This window comes from Nipponia nippon, unplaced genomic scaffold (genome assembly GCF_047370975.1).
Source record: "Nipponia nippon isolate SJK-2023a ecotype South Korea unplaced genomic scaffold, ASM4737097v1 scaffold_4, whole genome shotgun sequence".
In the NCBI taxonomy this organism is placed as follows: Eukaryota; Metazoa; Chordata; class Aves; order Pelecaniformes; family Threskiornithidae; genus Nipponia; species Nipponia nippon.
Window position 1 is genome coordinate 11,498,599 of NW_028262358.1, and position 17,254 is coordinate 11,515,852.

The following is a 17,254-nucleotide window of genomic DNA, read 5'->3' on the forward strand; positions in this document are numbered from 1 at the left end:
ATAGGGCCTGGGTGCTCCGCACCGGAGCATCACCCCACAGCGGCGCCCGCCGAAGGGAAATGGCTCCGATGCCCCTCTGCAGACCAAAGCGTCGGCCTAAGCCCACCTTCGGCGGCAGCGTGGGTGGGTGCGCCTGGCTTCGCCGTGTTTCAGGGAAGCAGGGGCGCTCCTTCCCTCCCGCTAAGTCTATATGGGCTCTTATATATATGCTTGTGTATAAAAACATATGTAACAAACGATTCAATCATTCAGTGCAGCCCTTTACGCCAATAATCACGACACCAAAACGTACCTGAACTGCCCCTTACATCCATACCGAGTTGAACTGCAAACAAGACGAGTGCCCTGCTTCCAGGAGGAGAGGGGCATGGGAATTGCTGGGGTACCCCAGTTTCAAGAGATGGCTGGGTGGGAGAGGCAGGCAGCCCTGCCTGGGACGGGCAGGGTGAGCTTCGTCCCTCCTGGCTGCAGGCACTGAGGCTCAGCCGGGTGCTTGAGGCTCCCTGTAGAGTCTGGGGAAAAACAGGCAGCCCCCAGGATAAGCCAATCAGTTCATTTTGGGGTCCCATCTGGATCTGCCTGTTTCTGCCTCTCTAAAGAAAACTAAAAATGCTTAAGACCTAAAGTGCTCCATGAATTTCATATCCCGATCCGCTCGGCTTGGGAGCATCCCGTTGCACTTTGTACCTCCAGACGGGTGGAACGGCTCGCTGCACGCTGCCTTCGCCGCATCGGGGAAGATGCTCCTTTTCTGCCCTGGATCCACCAGCAGGAAAACCGTGGATTCGCTCCAGTACTTCAGCAAAGTCCTGATCCTTCTCTCCAAATGTTGATGGGAGCTTGCTGTTACCTTAAATGCAAGAGCAGCCCCACTCTTGTGCTTGCACTGTTAATTAAAATGCTTTGCTTTAAACCCGGCACTCCATTCCTACAGCTCAGCGCTGCTACGATCCCACATCCAATGTCTGCAAGCCAAAAATGCAAGCTTGACAATCTCCAGATAGTACCAGAACAACTTTTTTACAGCCATCCTTTTACAAGATAATTACAGGCATAACTTACAGGGCAATAAACAGGGCTAACTTTTTATCTGCTTGCAATAAAACTAATTCCAGTGACCTGTCTCACTGCGGTGGATCCAGGAGAAAACTCTTCCTCCTTCACTGAGTTTTGTGGAAGTAAGGGAAAAATCCAGGCTGAGCGCTGATGGTGTCGGTCAGGTCACCACGTCACTTAGTATGGAGGTAACCAGAATCAACCCATCTGAAACGGCAAATTTTGGTAAAACTCTGGGTGCCCAGAGCTCTGACAGTGTCTTTTTAGGAAGATTAAGGAAATGAAGCTGATGGGACTGATAGGAATTGGGAGGAATTGCTGGGGGTGGCCGGACAGACAGACCCTTCGGCAGGCGTCAGCTGAAGGACAGACAGAGGAGAAGCTATGCAGCACAGGTCGTTGGCCTTATTTTAAAGAAACTAATTCCCCAGGAGCTAGATTAAAATGAGGAGAGAGGTTTTTCTCGCAGGACGCATGCAAGCTGATGCAGCCTCCCAGTGCCGCTGCTCCTGAAAACACCAACTGGGGACGCGCAGGGAGCGATGTGCCGGCAGCCCGTCCGTCTGCGCCAACATTTTGGGGTAAGTAAGTAGCTATAGAAACGCCAACAACAGGAGGTCGAAATGGCCTGAATTAAAAAACAAGCTTTTGATCCCACCGTGCCTGATGTCACCGTCTCACCCAGGGGGTTCAGCATCTTCCCGGAACATTGGGCTGGACCGCATCGGGGACGTAAGAGTAAGCAACAACGGGAAAAAGGCACCAAACCCAAACCGCCGCCTGGTTTTTATGTCTCATAAATAAAATGCCTCGTAAAAACACGCCTCATAAATAAAATAAAAAAAATAAAATAATAGTGATTTCCTTTGGTTTCATCACCCGAGAAGCCGACGCCAATGCAAGATGCTGCCAAAAGAGCTGGTCCCTCCTGCCCTTACTCCAGCCCTTCTCCACATCCTGCTTTTGGCTCAGCACCAGCAGTTTTTGGCTGGGACAGTCGCCTTTCAGATGGGCTCGTTTCTGGCATGGTGGGAAGGAGAGGTGAAAAAGTCCTTCTGGGTACCCAGCATCATCCCTTCATCTCCCTCTCTTATTCCTTCCTTAGCTCTCTCTGTGCAATTTCCCACTAAAGACATTTATTTTCCTTCCACCCTTCGTCTGTTTTTCAGCCACTTCATTTATTGCCAATTAACTGCCTCGCCCGAGCTGAGCAGGATCTGCAGACAATGGAAATCTGGGTGTTTATGGGGGAAAAGACACAGCACAAATGCCAGGGAAATGTGGCCAGGAGGCGCTTAGAAAGCCAAGGTGTGAACATTTTAATTTACTGACTAGGGAATAATAGAAAAAAAACCTTTTTTTTTTGTTGTCCAAGTAATATAAATAGTAATGCAGATGCTTTACAGCCATTTCTCCATTAAGCTGAAAGTTGATGCCCAGCTAAGTTTCTTTTTTTCCCTGCAAGGTGAAGGCACATCCCCAGCCCCATCGGGCCGGGCAGGGGGAGACCCCTTCTCCCTAGGAACCCCCCTCTGAGGCCATTTCAGAGCAGGGGCTTCAGCCTAATTTGTGGCATAAGGGTACAGCAGGAACAGCCCAAGGGCTTGGCTATGCCAAGAAAAAGTCCTGGCCGCCCTGGCAGGGCCTGGTGTGCACCCGAGACTGAGAAAAGAGGGGGGAAGGTTGCAGCTTTTAATATTTTTCTTAATTTTATAGGTTTGCCCTTCCTCTGAAATGATCTGCCCTCAGTTTTTTTTCCCCTGGGTCTTGCTTTTAGGAAAAGCACTGTCTAATATTCCTGGATATGTATGTGTGTGTGTATATAAAAATATATATGATTATATACATCCTATATATTTCTATATTTTGTATAAAGATATATTTGTATATTTATCTATAATATAAATATACATAAATCCAGGAATTTATGTATGTGTATTTATATTATATACATATATACATATAATCCCAGGCGATGTGTCCGGGCATCCAGCAAAGCAGACATGCTACACACATCCCCAAGGATGGGGATAAATAAAATATAAGTTTATATAAAATACATATATATATACACACATATATAAAATACATCCTTGGGGATGTGTGTGTATGTATTTTATATAAACTTATATTTTATTTATTTTTCATATAAATATATATTATAATAATACTATATACATAATAATATATAATATATATTATATATAATATATAATAATATATAAATATATATAAAATATATGTGTATAATACATATACATATATTTCATATAAATATATATTATTATATATAATTATATATATTCTATATATTTGATAGGTTTTATCTATTATATAAATATAAATGTGCAAATATTTAATATATATAAATCTATAAAATATATAGAATATGTATAATTATATGCAGTAATATTATAATAATAATTTTTTCATTATTTTTAAATCCGGATTTTGTCAGGAAGAGACAGCGAGCGGCTTGCAAACAGTAAAAATCAAACTCTCAGCCCCCTTGGCTGGGGTGCGCGGGGCACGCTCCGCCTGAGCTCCACCACCTCCTGTTTGTCCCGTAAATGCAAACACACCTGACGGATTCCTGGGATGCTCTGGAGACTCGTTTCCTCTGACCAACACCCAGTCACAATATTTCACAAGGAGAAGAGGCTCATCAGCTAGCACCATCGGTCCCACTCCAGGTTCCCCTTTGAACTGCCTCTGCTGGCTGGGGAGCAGCTGAGTGAAAATAATACATGCTCAGGTGCAAGCCCAGGAGGATGTAAAGCATTGCATTAACAAATTTAATAGCCCCAAACAGATCAAAGCTTTCAAATTGCATAATTAAAAAATATCCCTCTCAGGCACCAGTCCGTGATACCCCAGGACTGCAACATGGGGTGCAGAAACCTGCGTCTACATTCCTCTGAAATCTTTCCCAAGTGTTTAAAAAAGTATAAAAAATCCACCATCTATGGCCAGCAGTGCAAGGCTGCTCCAGCGTTGAACCGGGTGGAGTTGAGCAAGGGCTGCGCAAGCAGGGCACGGGCGGGGAGACCCCTGTAAGCGGGGCCGAGCATCCCAGCAAACTGTTGAGGTGCTTCAGGCGATCATTGTGCAAGCTTTTCCTCTCCAATTTTTTTAAATTAAATTAAAGTAAAGTAAAAATAAATAAATAAATAAATAAATAAAATAAAGTAAATAAAATATTTTTTTTATTCTGTGGCTTTCTTTCTCTTTCTTTTACATGTTTAAAGCAAGGAAGTGCAGCACACCTTTGGGGCAAGAGCTGAAAGCCACTGGATCAGAAATGAACCTGGTCGCACCTAAAAATCCCCCGTTAACAACCTCAGCAGGGACCATCTGTAGGTTTCGGATGCTCCTGCTCGGAGCTGCAGCACTCTTTCATAGTGTTTTTGTAACATAGCAACCCGGGAACACAACAGAGGCAGCAGGGGCAGGGTCTCCTGGTTTGGGGGGGGGGGGGGTGGTGGTGGTGGAGATGGCTGGAGCTACTCAGGGGTCACAAGGTAATGGGGGTTATTTTGTCCACAAATAGGCTGGACAAAAGCTCTGGAATAATTCGGCACCTATTTTTAACTCCCTTCTTGCAGTAACTTTGCATTGCCTGGTGCCTCGTGGCACGTCGGCATGCAAACGGCATGCATGTCGCTCCCGATGCAAGGCTGTGAGGGCTCTCCAGACCTTTCTCGTCTGGAGGTGTTGGTGTGGCAGAGGGAAAGACAAGGTTTCTATGCGTCCTGTCCCGTGACCTGCTTCTCCACACACTCAAAGTCTTTCCGCTAATTTTTCATAGGAAATAAAGCCCTCAGGACGAGCCCTTATGGCAAACGACAGACGAGTCCTCTCCTTCTTACCACCCGGTCGTCATCCTTTCACATTTGCCCTTGGGCTTATTCCCACAGCTGTAATTAAGGGCAAATCAGGTGTTAGCTCGCTCCGTTGGACACGGCCATAGAAATTCTTGGCACGGTGCTCTTCCTTTCAGGGCTGGAAGCCAAGCACTGGAGAAATGGGAGGAAAACAGCTCATTACGGCTGCACCGGGGTGAAAGCCTTCTCCATTTTCCCTGTGCACTCAAGGCTGGACCCAGCACCTAGCTCAGACAAGATGGCTGTGGTTGGACATCTGTGTGCCCACCCAGAGATCCCAGGTGAGGAGAGCCTTGCTGTGCTGTGCCAGGCTCACCCACCTCCCAGTGTCTGCACCTGCGATCAGGCAGGTCCCCTGCAACCAGGGGCATGGTGGACCTTGGCATGGGGATGTCATGCTGGCACTGCAGGGGCTGATGTGGGTCTGGAGGTGATAGTAACACTTTGTGTCTGCAAGGGAAGGGGCTGAGCCACTGGATAGTGAGTCTCTCTGATGATCCCTAGCTGCCCCGTTGAGGTTGGCTGGGGATGCTAACACCAAAATGTCCTGCTCTGGGGTTGTTGGTGAAGCCAGGTGGGCTAGGAGGCTATGTCAAGAGGCACCAAGGCTGCTGTTGGTATTTCCATGCCAGCAAGAGAGATGCAACAGTCAGAGAGGCAAAACAGAGACGTCATGAACCCTTCAAGCATCAGGATGGGGAGGAGCAAAGGAAGCAGCCACCTTCTTGCCCTGTGTCCACACTTGACGGCTGTAGCTTCTCCCTCTGCACCAGGAGACCCACTCCAGGGGCACAGGGGATACAGCAAGGAGCACAAACCTCAGCGTTCGTCCAGCATGGGAAATTACAGAGCTGTGCTACCAAGCACAGCTTGTCCTGGAGCCCTGGGTAGCCTGACCCAGCCCAAGGCTGGGTGTGACACCCTGTGGGCCAACACAGCTGTGTCCGTGGGGTTGCAGTGGCTTTGAGGGTCCCCTCATGAGTGATTTTATCAGGCCTGGTAGCCAGTCATCACAACCTACAGCTTGTCCTTTCTAACAATGAACCATCCAGGGCCCTGTTTGGGCCCATTGACTTCATCAGGTCAGCACAGAAACTTTGATTAAAGTCCTAGCCCAGAGGACTAGGACTAGCCCTTCTGGTGACTCCTTCTGTGGGTTTGGTGAAACATCTCAGGAGGATTTTGGTGACTGACCAGCAGCTGGAGGTGAGGGGAGAGAGAGGGTTACCCAGTCCTCTCTTGCTCCACCTGGCTAAGCAGGCCATGAAGAGATGTTTGACTGGCAAGTAATTAGGTCTTAAGTGTTGGACCTGCAGAAAAAAAGGACGTGCACTAGGTCATGGTGAACCTGGCAATGAAAAAACAAACATGTTGGTTAAGAACAAGACTAAAGGAGTGATTATGACTTCTCCGGTTTCTCCACCAATAGATCATGGCATTTTCCTGATGAGTAACAGATTGCAGAAGAAGAGAGGCTGGTGGGGGCCTCTGGAGCTGAGACCTCTGAAGGTTCCTCCTCTAAGCCCTGCTAGATCAGGTTGCTCAGGGACAAGGTTTGCATCTCCCAGGACAGAGATCCCGCAGCCTTGCTGGGCTCCAGTGTTGGATCACCCTCATGGAGAACACATTTTTTCCCAATATCCAACTGGCACATCTCGTCTTCCACCTTGTGCCCATTACCCCTCGTCCTTCCCCTGTGCAACCTCTGAGAGGAGCCTGGCTCCATCTCCATCTCTGCTATAGCATTTGCCGTTGCTGGGCTTTGTGAGGTTCCTGGTGGACCATTCCTAGGGCTGCAGTTGCCTGATCTCCTCTCTGGATAGCTCCTATTCTTGTTCATGCAGGAGGTACTGGAACTACTGACACGTTTCAATACAAAATCCCAGATTATGACAACAGGGAATGCCTTCAAGTAGTTAAGAGATATATGCCTAAATACAGTAGTTTATGCTTCATGCAATGAGGTGCACAAAATGTTAGTATTTCTTTTAAAGGTAAGTTTAATTTAAGGTAACATTAGAATCTGAATGAGAAGGGGAATACACAGTATTCTCATGGAGTTGGACAGCAGCAGAGGCTTAAGGTGAAGAGGATAATCCTTAATTATAGGGAAATTTAAGGCACAAATTAGAACCATAAATTTATCTATGCTAAAAATGCCCATCTCCTATCCCCACCCATCACAAGAAAATAATTTGGCTGAATACTTACTTAACAACCACTTCTATGTCTATTTCTTCCATCTGCAATACCGTATTAACCACACACTGTCAAATTTAAAGAGGAAAAAACAAAACAAAACAAGATCTTAGCTTCCTTCTAACTGCTGCCAGGTTTCGTAACACATGCAATAATCCTCAAGTTAAATAAGGAAAAGAAACACACGGGAAAGACCTACTCACATTGTTTAACACCGTGTTTGTCTAGCAGCCCAAACCTGTGCAGCAGCCCTGCCCTCCAGTGTACCAGAGGCCGTACCCTGGGCTTCTGCACCAGCCCCAGCTCTGCAGAACTGGCTTCCCACCAAGTGTCCCTTCCAGAGAGGTGACCTTTTTTTTTCCAAATCTGCACCTTTTTTTTTTTTTGTTTGGTTACCCAAGCAGCTAGTTTCTGAGGGAAAATGAAGCCTGCACTCACAAGCCCATGCGCAGCAGTGCGATGGAGTTTGTTCCAGAGAGGGAACAGTGCTCTTCAGCCAACTTCTAGTCCTACGACGCTGCAAAACCAACCAGAAGACCAGCCCCAGTGTGTCCAAGTGACCCTTTTTTCCCCCTGAAATGAATAAAATAAATCCATTTGCATTTTATTTCTTGCAATGGTTGTGGCAAGCCAGTACCTTCTATGACAGATCACCACCCTGTTGGGGTAAGGAACCAAATATCACCCATTCTCAAGCATAAAATAAATTCTCCAGGCCACTTGATCTTCTCTGGGTCCCTGTGGTTCAGCTGAAGGAGGCATATCCCATGCTGGTGCTGCTGCCAAGCACCCAGGGGATGGAGCAGCCCAAAGAGCCCGTGGTGAGCTCCAGGTTTTCAGCTGTGCCATGTCCTCAGTGCTGCCTTTGGGGGAGCCAGCTGAGAAACCCTGGACCCACTGGCTTGCTTTGTATTAGTGGGCTGCAGGTTGAGGTGACAGGATCGAGAAGATCCAACAGAAAGACACAACCAAAGCTGCTGCATCCCAAAACTTCATCAGCAACATGAGGCTTCCCGACAGCCGAATGCCTCTCCACAGCTGCTTCTCATAGACATAACACGTGGTGCAAATACCACCTTCATGAGGTCAGGCTGCAGTAAATTCATAGCAGAGGAATGAGACATACTCACAGAGATTTGGCAGGCTCTTGCTGGACCAAAAGTCAGGATGGCCTCAAGCCTGGAGCCATGGCTCAATGAGGATGTCCTGCCCCTGAAAGAAATCTGCAAAGAACATGCGGTCCCTTTGGGCCCCTACTGTCCCTTCGGGTGCTTATATTTAAGGAGATGTAGGAAGGAGGCAAGAAATGCCAGCTGCTAACCAATTTCAAGTAATAGCATTGTTATCGTTGACTTACTGCTTTCATTTTGTTCTAAATTTAGATGTGCTCATTTTGGGCACATTCTCTGAAAATGAAGTCTATGATAGAAAGGAGAAGATCATGTATTTATTGCTATAAATGAACATGTTTCTCATCTCTTTCGTGTCTTGCATATTTAGCCAAGTTGCTCATCCCAGGCAAGCTCCCCAGAGCCCCTGGGACCTGCTCACAAGGATTTTTGTGGTGGGACAGTGACTCCCCGCAAAGCCTGCCCTGCTCTTTTCCCCCTTCTCCAATAGAAATCAGTGGATTTCATCCTTTTAGTTCTCGCCTGCTCCACGCCTGACTTCCCTGCTCTGTTTCCACTGAAACAATCCTGTTTCACAGACCGTCCCCAGAAAGAGTGCTTAGTAAATCCTTTTAATTAAGGCCATGTTTGCCTCCCTTCCTTAGTTACAGAGGGGAAAAAAAGACTTCAGCTGGACTCCCTGCTAAAATGTTTTCTTCACGGGACTAAATAGTCATGGAGAAGCCAGATGAAAAGTCAGCAAGCAATTTATTTCTAGTGCCCACACCACATATTGCCACCATAATCTCATTTTGGTGGCAGAGATGGAGTCTTGGATGCATTTGGACATGTCACAGCTGCTCAGGCTTTGCTGGTGGCAGCACAAATCATCTGGGAACATCATCAGCCACTGTCCTTTCCACCCAGGCTTGAGGTGGAGGGGGTTAAAATTTGCCCACAGTACTGTCCTTTGAATGTTGGATAACAAATCTGTTGGATGACAAATCTGTCTGTTGATTATAAATCACGTTTACTGTGTTTTAGCCAGAGATGCTTACTGAGGTACAACCCATGCCTTCAGTGACGTCCTGGAGCCTTCCTGAGGGCACTCATGGTCCTGGTGGGCCAGGCGGTGGCTGTAGGACACAGCACCAGCAGAGAAAAGGACTGCAGAGGGGCCAGAGGGGCCAGTGAGCAGCCTCATGCCACAGGGGAAGTCTCTTCACCAAATCAAAACCATACAGAAGGTCTCTAGCAAAAGTGGGTGAGACAAAGCCATGGTTGCACCTTGAGAAGACGTGACGGCACCTCACCATAGAAGAGATTTTTCCATTTCTTGATCAGAAATAGTGACTTCAAGGCTTGTGAGTCCCTCCCATGCTTGTCTGGGCTGCCTGCACACTGGGCAGCAAGGGAGGGGACCACGTTTGCTAAGCAGCATCATGTCCTGGGAGGGCAGCAGCACTGCTGGAGGAGGCTCGGAGGGGAGCGGTGCAATATTTTTCCTGTTAATCATTTACTGCACAGTGATGTTTTCTTTGGCAGAAGTGGATGGTCCTGGTGCACACGTTTTGGTTTTCCGTAGCACTCCCGAGTGATTTGCTGCCTAACATAGCGTGTGAGTAAGAAGCACTAAAACCCAGCCAGGTGCCGATTAGGTTTGTGCTCCACTTTGCATCCTCCTTGGTGGGGGAAGCCTGTCTCAGGCAGATCTTCCTCATCTGACTGCAGCAGACCTCTAACAGCCTGTAGGAGGCATCACAAGCAGCCTCTCTAAAGCCTTCCACACCTCTGTGGCCCAAATTTGGGAGTGGGTGTCCACGAGGAAGTCCCTCCGGAGGCTGTATTTGCAGGGGTAGCAACAAGGGCTAAATCCCAAGGTCCTGGCTAAGCTTCTTACCCAGCAGTGAAATTGTGCTTTGATTGTAGCCGTGAAGAATGAAACACCACAAACAAAGCCAGACCTTTCTGTCCCTGGTACATTTTCATGGAGGCTCCTAAAATTTTCAATCCTGATCAAGTTGCTATTAGGGTAGAATCATAAAATCATTTAGGTTGAAAAAGGTCTTTAAGATCATAGAGTCCGACCGTAAACCTAGCGCTGCCAAGTCTGCCACTAAACCATGTCCTGAAGCACCACATTTACCCATCTTTTCAATACCTCCAGGGATGGGGACTCAACTACTTCCCTGGGCAGCCTGTTCCAGTGCTTGACTACCCTTTCAGTGAAGACATTTTTCCTCATATCCAATCTAAACCTTCCCTGGTGTAGGCACACAACAAGCCCAGAAGAAGTACTCCTTGCCCTAAAAAGCCCCTTATCAAGGGGAGCACAATCAATGATTGCTAAGGACCTCAGAAAGAGAGGGCAGGATTGCAAACCAGGTCTCTGAACGTGCGACTTCTGAACAACATGGGGCCAGTGAGCAGCCTGAGTGAACAACCTCATGCCAGGCATCAGAAAGAGCCAGAGCTACTGAAGGACAGGAGTCCTGGGGTGTCTCTGCTGCCTTGGGATATACTTGTTACTGGGAGCATATAATGCAATGTGGTCCAAGAGCTGTATTTTGCCCCATCAAAAGCTGCTAAAAGCCAAGAGCATTTGCTATTCTGCAGTTGGGTCCTGATCATATGAAAGCACGAGCTTCAAAGCCAAGCTTCCCACCTCAGCCACTACTGATCTGTCCAGGAGCACTTTCTTTTTTTTGCCCTGGTTTGCTTAAGCTATGCGGTAAAACATGAGCAAGTTTAATCTTCTACTACATAACTTCAACAGAGAAATCCAGAAACAACCAGAAATGTTTTATGGGCTTATCAAGGGCAATAAATGTTCTCCACTCCAGTTGTCTATAGTTGTGGAGCACTAGCTTTACAACACAGGCAGTTTCTCCCTTCTGGGTCCTCAAGCTTTATCTGTAGCTGTGGGAAATGACCTCACATGCCACCAAGATCAGGCTCCAGAGAGACTGCAACAAGGACTGCTGCATCGCAGGGTAGCAAGGAGCAGGCAGGAGCAAGCAGCTCTCACTGAATACAAATTGCATGGAAGAGCCAAATCCTGCAGCTTTCAGTAAAAAAGCTTGGAAACTGATCCATTAGGAAGGGCAAACCATGGTGGTTTGCAGAGTTGCCAGCTGGAAGCCTCAAATAAGGAAAGCAACAAGTTGATTTACTGTGATGGTGAGCATGCTGGGCCACATTCCTGTGTTAGCGGCAAGGGGATGATGCTGTTGTCTTTGTCAGCCCTACAGATTTGACCCGGTGCTGGGCCAGGCAGCAGCTGAAAGCACTCTGTATGGGCTATATGTATAGTATGACCAAGCTAGTCTGACCTTTGGCATCTCTTGTCCATGCATCGCCACACTGGGCATTAAGGCAGAGCTTGCCATTCTGCCTCTTTGGGAAGTTTGGGACTGATAAAAAGAAAGAAAAAAGGCTTTTTTTCATTTAAAGGGTTAAATAGGCTGAAAAAAAGTCAAGACCAGAAAGCCACATGGCCATGCAAGAGGTTAAACTGGCAGGTGCTCCCTCTCCAGAGGCTGTGCTGTTTTTGCTCGGTGCTGTTCCTGAGCCTGGAGCTCCAGCAGATGCTCCACATCCCGCCAGCTCCTCGCACCTCCTCCCAGCCCAGTGCAGGTGCCAGCTTGTCCTCATCACCCTCTGTCCCAGTGGCAATGCAAAGGTGGCTCCGCTCCAGCAGCCGCACAGCATGGCCAAACCCTGCCTCCAGCTGCAGAGCCACCACCTTGCCTTGTTACAGCCACCGGCTCCCTGCTCACAGGCACCTCACCCTTTGCCAGCTCTGACCATGTGGGAACGCAATGGGGTGCTGCAGTCCCCCAGCCTGCAAGGATCCACATGCCAGACCCTTCGGCAAGCTCATCCCCAAGGGAGAGAGGTCCCAAAAGCCACCATGGCAAATCAAGAGCTAGTCATAGCAGCCTGCAGGGCTGCTGGAGCACCACCCCGTACTCCTGTTTGGCCAGGGTACCTCTTTTAGGGGTCTCCCAAGAGGACTGCAGTTATTATAGTGAGCATGTTATTTATGGAAGTGAGAGCATGCAGCCCCCCGCAAGCCCCCTGCAGCCCCTCACAGTCCCCCGTGGATGTTTTACATGGTGCTGCAGGACTGAAGCTGCAATGTCTGCACTGCGGGGCTGAGCACAGCAATATCTTTGCTGCTGCGGATCCTTTTTTACCTCCTCAGCATAGGACCCAGCAGCAGAGGACCTTGCAACAGGTGTTAAAAATGCTAAATACCCAAACGACCAAGACCTCAAGGATCGAGCAGTACTTTATCAGCTTCTTGCTCTTCTCCTGAGCCTCTTCCAGCATCCCCATCACTATCTGTTGCTTGCAACCCTCTGGGACACCAGATTTCACCTGAATGGCTGGGAGGTGGGGACACAAAGCCCCGCAGCTGGGAACACGACAGCTTGTCAAGAAATAAGCACAGGACTTTTTACCTGGAGGCAGACATTTGGTGAGATCAGCTCACAAGTTCAGCTGAAGGCACAGAGTAACTTTTGCCTTTTTTAGAGGCCCAGAAGTTTGGAAGCTCCCATGAAGTGTAGTGAGATGCTTCTGCAAAACCATTAGTAGAAGCTGTTGAAAAGCAAATTATAGCCATTTATGGGGACTCAAGAAAGTCCAGCAGCTATTCACTCAACAAGAGCTGGCAAAGCAGCCTTCCCTTCAAATTTCATAATCCCCTTTGTCAAGAACTTCCTCCTTTCTCCTGTCAAGTTTTAATTAAATTTGGCCAGGATGGGCATATTCTCCTTCCCAAGCCACTTCTCCATGGACCAGCCTGGAGCTGGATTCAGCTTGGCAGGGATCACCAACGGGGCACAGGGCACCACAGTTCCCTGGGGAAAACCGCGATACTCAATAAACTGAGGTCTCACCTGGTGTGTCTCAAAGGGCAATGCAACAGGTGGCCTCCAGAAAGCCCAACCACTCAGCAACTGGATCTTTTAAAGCTGATTTAGAGAGACTGCTGATCTGGTCAGAAGAGAGGTGGGTATGGATTTTGAACATATTGAATTGCTTTTTAATGCCATTAATGAAACCTGGGGAGAGGGTAAATTTCTTAGCTGCTAGGCCCTCCTGTAAAAAAAAAAAAAAGGCACAATACATCTCAGCTTTTCCCAGATAAGACAGCGACTCTAGTGTGTCACCCTTCACCTTCAAGCTTTGTTGACAGGGCTGAGTCATTACTGCAGCTAATTAGAGACTTCAAGCTGATTATGAGGATTGCAATAAGTGGAGTTACAAAATCTCTGGGCCTGATACTCCTTAATACAAAAGCCACTTTACACTGACCTGGCCTTAAAATACCCTGGGATGATGTAAAGTGGTCTTAGAGCAAATGGGATGAGTCCATCTGCATTTGGAGGGACCGACACACATCACAGACCACCAGCATCCAAGGCTGATGGGACTCTCAAAGGCCCCATCTGTCCTCAAGTGAGATGAAAGCATCTCTCTGGTCACAGAGAGACAGATCCTTCACAACAAATAAAAATGAAAAAAAAAAGTATTCAGGCAATTACCTGAAGACTTGAGTGATATCGATCCAACAAAAGCAAAACAAAACCTTGTTGAGTCCATTTGTGGGTGCCTCTAGGGGTATCTTAAGACCTTAACAAGTCAGTAAAACTCCCCTCCAGGTTGATTCTGCCAGCACTTCCATGGATGGACTCTCCCTAAACTTTATGCATATTTTAAACTCGATACAAACCTGAAAAGAAGAGCTCAACTTTTCCATATTAGTGATACAGAGAAAGAAAGAGAGCTTCCTATGTTGTTTTAAAATAACTCAAAGCAACAGACATCAGCCCACTGTCCACAAAACTTTTGAATCGAAAGCACCAGGAATGCACAATGGTCTCATGGCCTGGAGGTGACCATTTGGGAACAAGGTGGCCAGTGCACCCCGCAAACAGGGAACCACCCTCCCCAAAAGAGAGAGGACCTGCCAGCCCCAGCAGCCCAAGAGCTGCTCTGGCCCCGTAGGACCCTCCCAGAAGCTGCTGGTGGTGTGTCCCAGGGCGGAGGACCGCGCATACGTGGCCATAATCTTGGCAGAGAAAGGAAGTTGCAAAGGGAAGCCTTATCTCCACGCTAAGCACAGCTCCAAAAATATGACAATAGTCATGAGACTCACAACCCCAGTCACCCGGTATAAGGTTACTGCCGTGGTGACATTTGGGTTACAGCATCATCTGTCATGGCCTTGAGTCAGCAACTAGGTGCAGCCAAGTGTTTAGGTTTCACTGCGAGTAAAATAATGCAGGAAAAGCATTTTGCCAGCAAGCGTGCTCCATCCAACCCCAGCAGCTCCCCAAGCCTGTGGGGCAGAGAGGGAGGGAGGTAGCTCGTGTGTTTGAACTCATGGGAGCGACACCTCTATTTACCGTAGGCACAGCAAGGTCCTGGGTACGAGCATTGGGGAGCGCACGTGAGTTTATGCAGAGAAGCCAAAATACTATAGGTTCCCTCCCACTCACTTCCCAGGGCAGATTAGCGCTCTCATGTGCAGAGGCAGCACTGCTGCTCCAAGGTAACCTGTGATAAGTAAAAGAACATGAAAATCCAGCCAAACCAGTATGCCCAGCTGGCAGTACTGAGGAGAACAGCTCGATCCTGGCTGGTGAAAACTGGGACTCCATCCACTTCAGCCCAGGCATCCTGCCCTTCCCCAGCACCAGCACTTCGGTCAAGCAGGGGGTACAGAAAACCTCTGTGGTCACCTTTGCTCGTCAGCAGATTGGAGATCTTAGGAAGGACCTTTCTCCTGCAATTGGAGGTTTTGCTGGGGAACAATGTAGGATAACACAGTGGCAGCCCCACACCTAGTGTGTTAGTGGAAGGGATGGGATGGAATGAGCATGGATCCCTCTGTCAACAAAACTAGGGCTCAGATTGCTGCCATGGCTCTTTTAGGATAAGTTATGGGTTAAATAGGATAAAGAACTGAGAAGCAACCTGTTCCTGCATGGAGGAGAGATGCTTGTGTATAAATAAATATATGTATGTATACAAGCATTTTCTGATTTAAAGAAAAAAAACATGTCTGCATGGCTCTGCAATCTCATATTAAAACAAATAAAAAGATGTACAGATTTCTTCATGTTCTGAAACCTTCCTCCTGCCCTCACCTGTCTAAATGTCTGATCCGGAAGAGATGCTGCGCCAGGATACAGAGAGGCAGAGTGGGGCAAAGGACTGGCACAGCTGGAGCTCAAAACACTTTTGGATTATGTCCTTATCACAGCCAATACAAAAAAAGCGCACATTGGCCGACCTTCTTGCAATCATTTTGGTGTCATGGAATTTCCCACTTTCTCTCATTCTTCCCGCACTCCTTCTAGGACTTCTTTCTGCAGAGATTTCCTACCCTTAACCTGCTTTTTCCCCCAACCACTGTCTTCTGCCATGATGTTCCCTCCCCACCCCCCCACTTTCTTTCTCTCTTTCCCCCAGGCAGCCCCATCCTTTTCAGCTGCAACGCCTCTTCCCTCTCTGTTTCCTCTGGACCAGCTAGAAGGACCAGAGTCCTGAACCCATCCCTTGTCCCAGATGCAAAAGGAGCATTTTGGACCATGAGCAGCTTGGGAGGCACTTCCAGACATGCTGTAGCTTTGCTGTGAAAGCTGTCACTAGCAAGATGGACCTCAGCTCAGGAGATTTGCTCCTCTGCTTTATGAGCAGCAGCATGCTTGGCTTTCAACGCCAGCCCTGTTGCATCAGTGTGTGGGTTGGGGTCTCAGTGTTTGCCACAGCTACAGTCCTCTGGGGAGCACAATGTTTTCAGGAAGAGCAGAGAAGCCTCCCTCGTTGTTCTCGTGCTGCCTGGATTGCACCACACAGAGGACAGAACCTACACCAGCCTCTGCAGCATGGCAGCTGCAAGGTCAGAGAAATGCCAGAGCTGCAAAGTTGCCATCTAAATTCAAATCCATGCTTTTCCCATGTATGGGGTGCTCAGAGACTGATTTGGGGTTTCTTCTAAAATAAGGACCCAGCTGCTCATTTCTGATCCAGCTCCTCCAAAGCTCAGGAGGGTTTAGATCATTTGGAGACTCTACACCTAACCAAAACTGGAGATATCTAGCAACATGCAAGTTAGCAAGCAGAAAACATGGAAACAGAATTTAAAATCTCAGGGCTGTATCTGCCACTATTGTGAATCCTGCAGTTCTGCTGTAATTACATCAGCAGCACAGGACATGGGTCATCCATGACTTCATCCCAACACTTCAGAGTGTCCCAGGTCCACAGCTTGGCTGGTGACCTTCCTCAGAGGCAGCTTGGAGACGGTTGGGGGGTGAGAGGGTTTAGGAGTGCAGATACAACCTGTTCTTTGCCTGTTGGCCCCCAGTGCTAAAAAAAAAAAACCTCAAATGCATGTTCCCAGCTTGGACAGGATGATTGTGAGGCTGTGTCTAACAAAAGCCTTAAGAAAAAGAGATACAGAAGTATTCCAGTAACTTCACATTTCCCAAGGGGAGGAGATGCAGGCTGCCAGCTCCCTTCCCAAGAAAATGTGTTTGCAGAAAGAACCACTCCATCAGCACAGTCTGGACCCAAAATCCCAGGAAGGAAAGGTCCAAAACCTCTACCCTGGACTCACAGCCTCATTTTACACCAGCAAGTGCACTGCATAGGTGACCAGGGGTATTCCTAAGCACAGGATCTTGATCTCCTCTGTGGGTAAATCATTAGCACAGCCCCAACAGTTTTGGCCAAGCCAACCAGCCCTCTCCCACCAAACCATTCCCCAGCACCTCTTCTGGCTCTGCAATGGGCAAAGAGGTGTCCAAGCAGAGTGGGAATCTTACATGCAGAAAAAGTCTTTGGTGCCTTTGGTGGAAGCACCTAAAGAGAAAGGCAGACCTGACCAGGACTGCCATAGAAAGAGGGATAGGCTTTAAAAATACTCACCTGCAAGTGCCAAGGTGGAGAAGAAGCAAAGTGAGAAAAGAGGCATTTTTCTCTCTG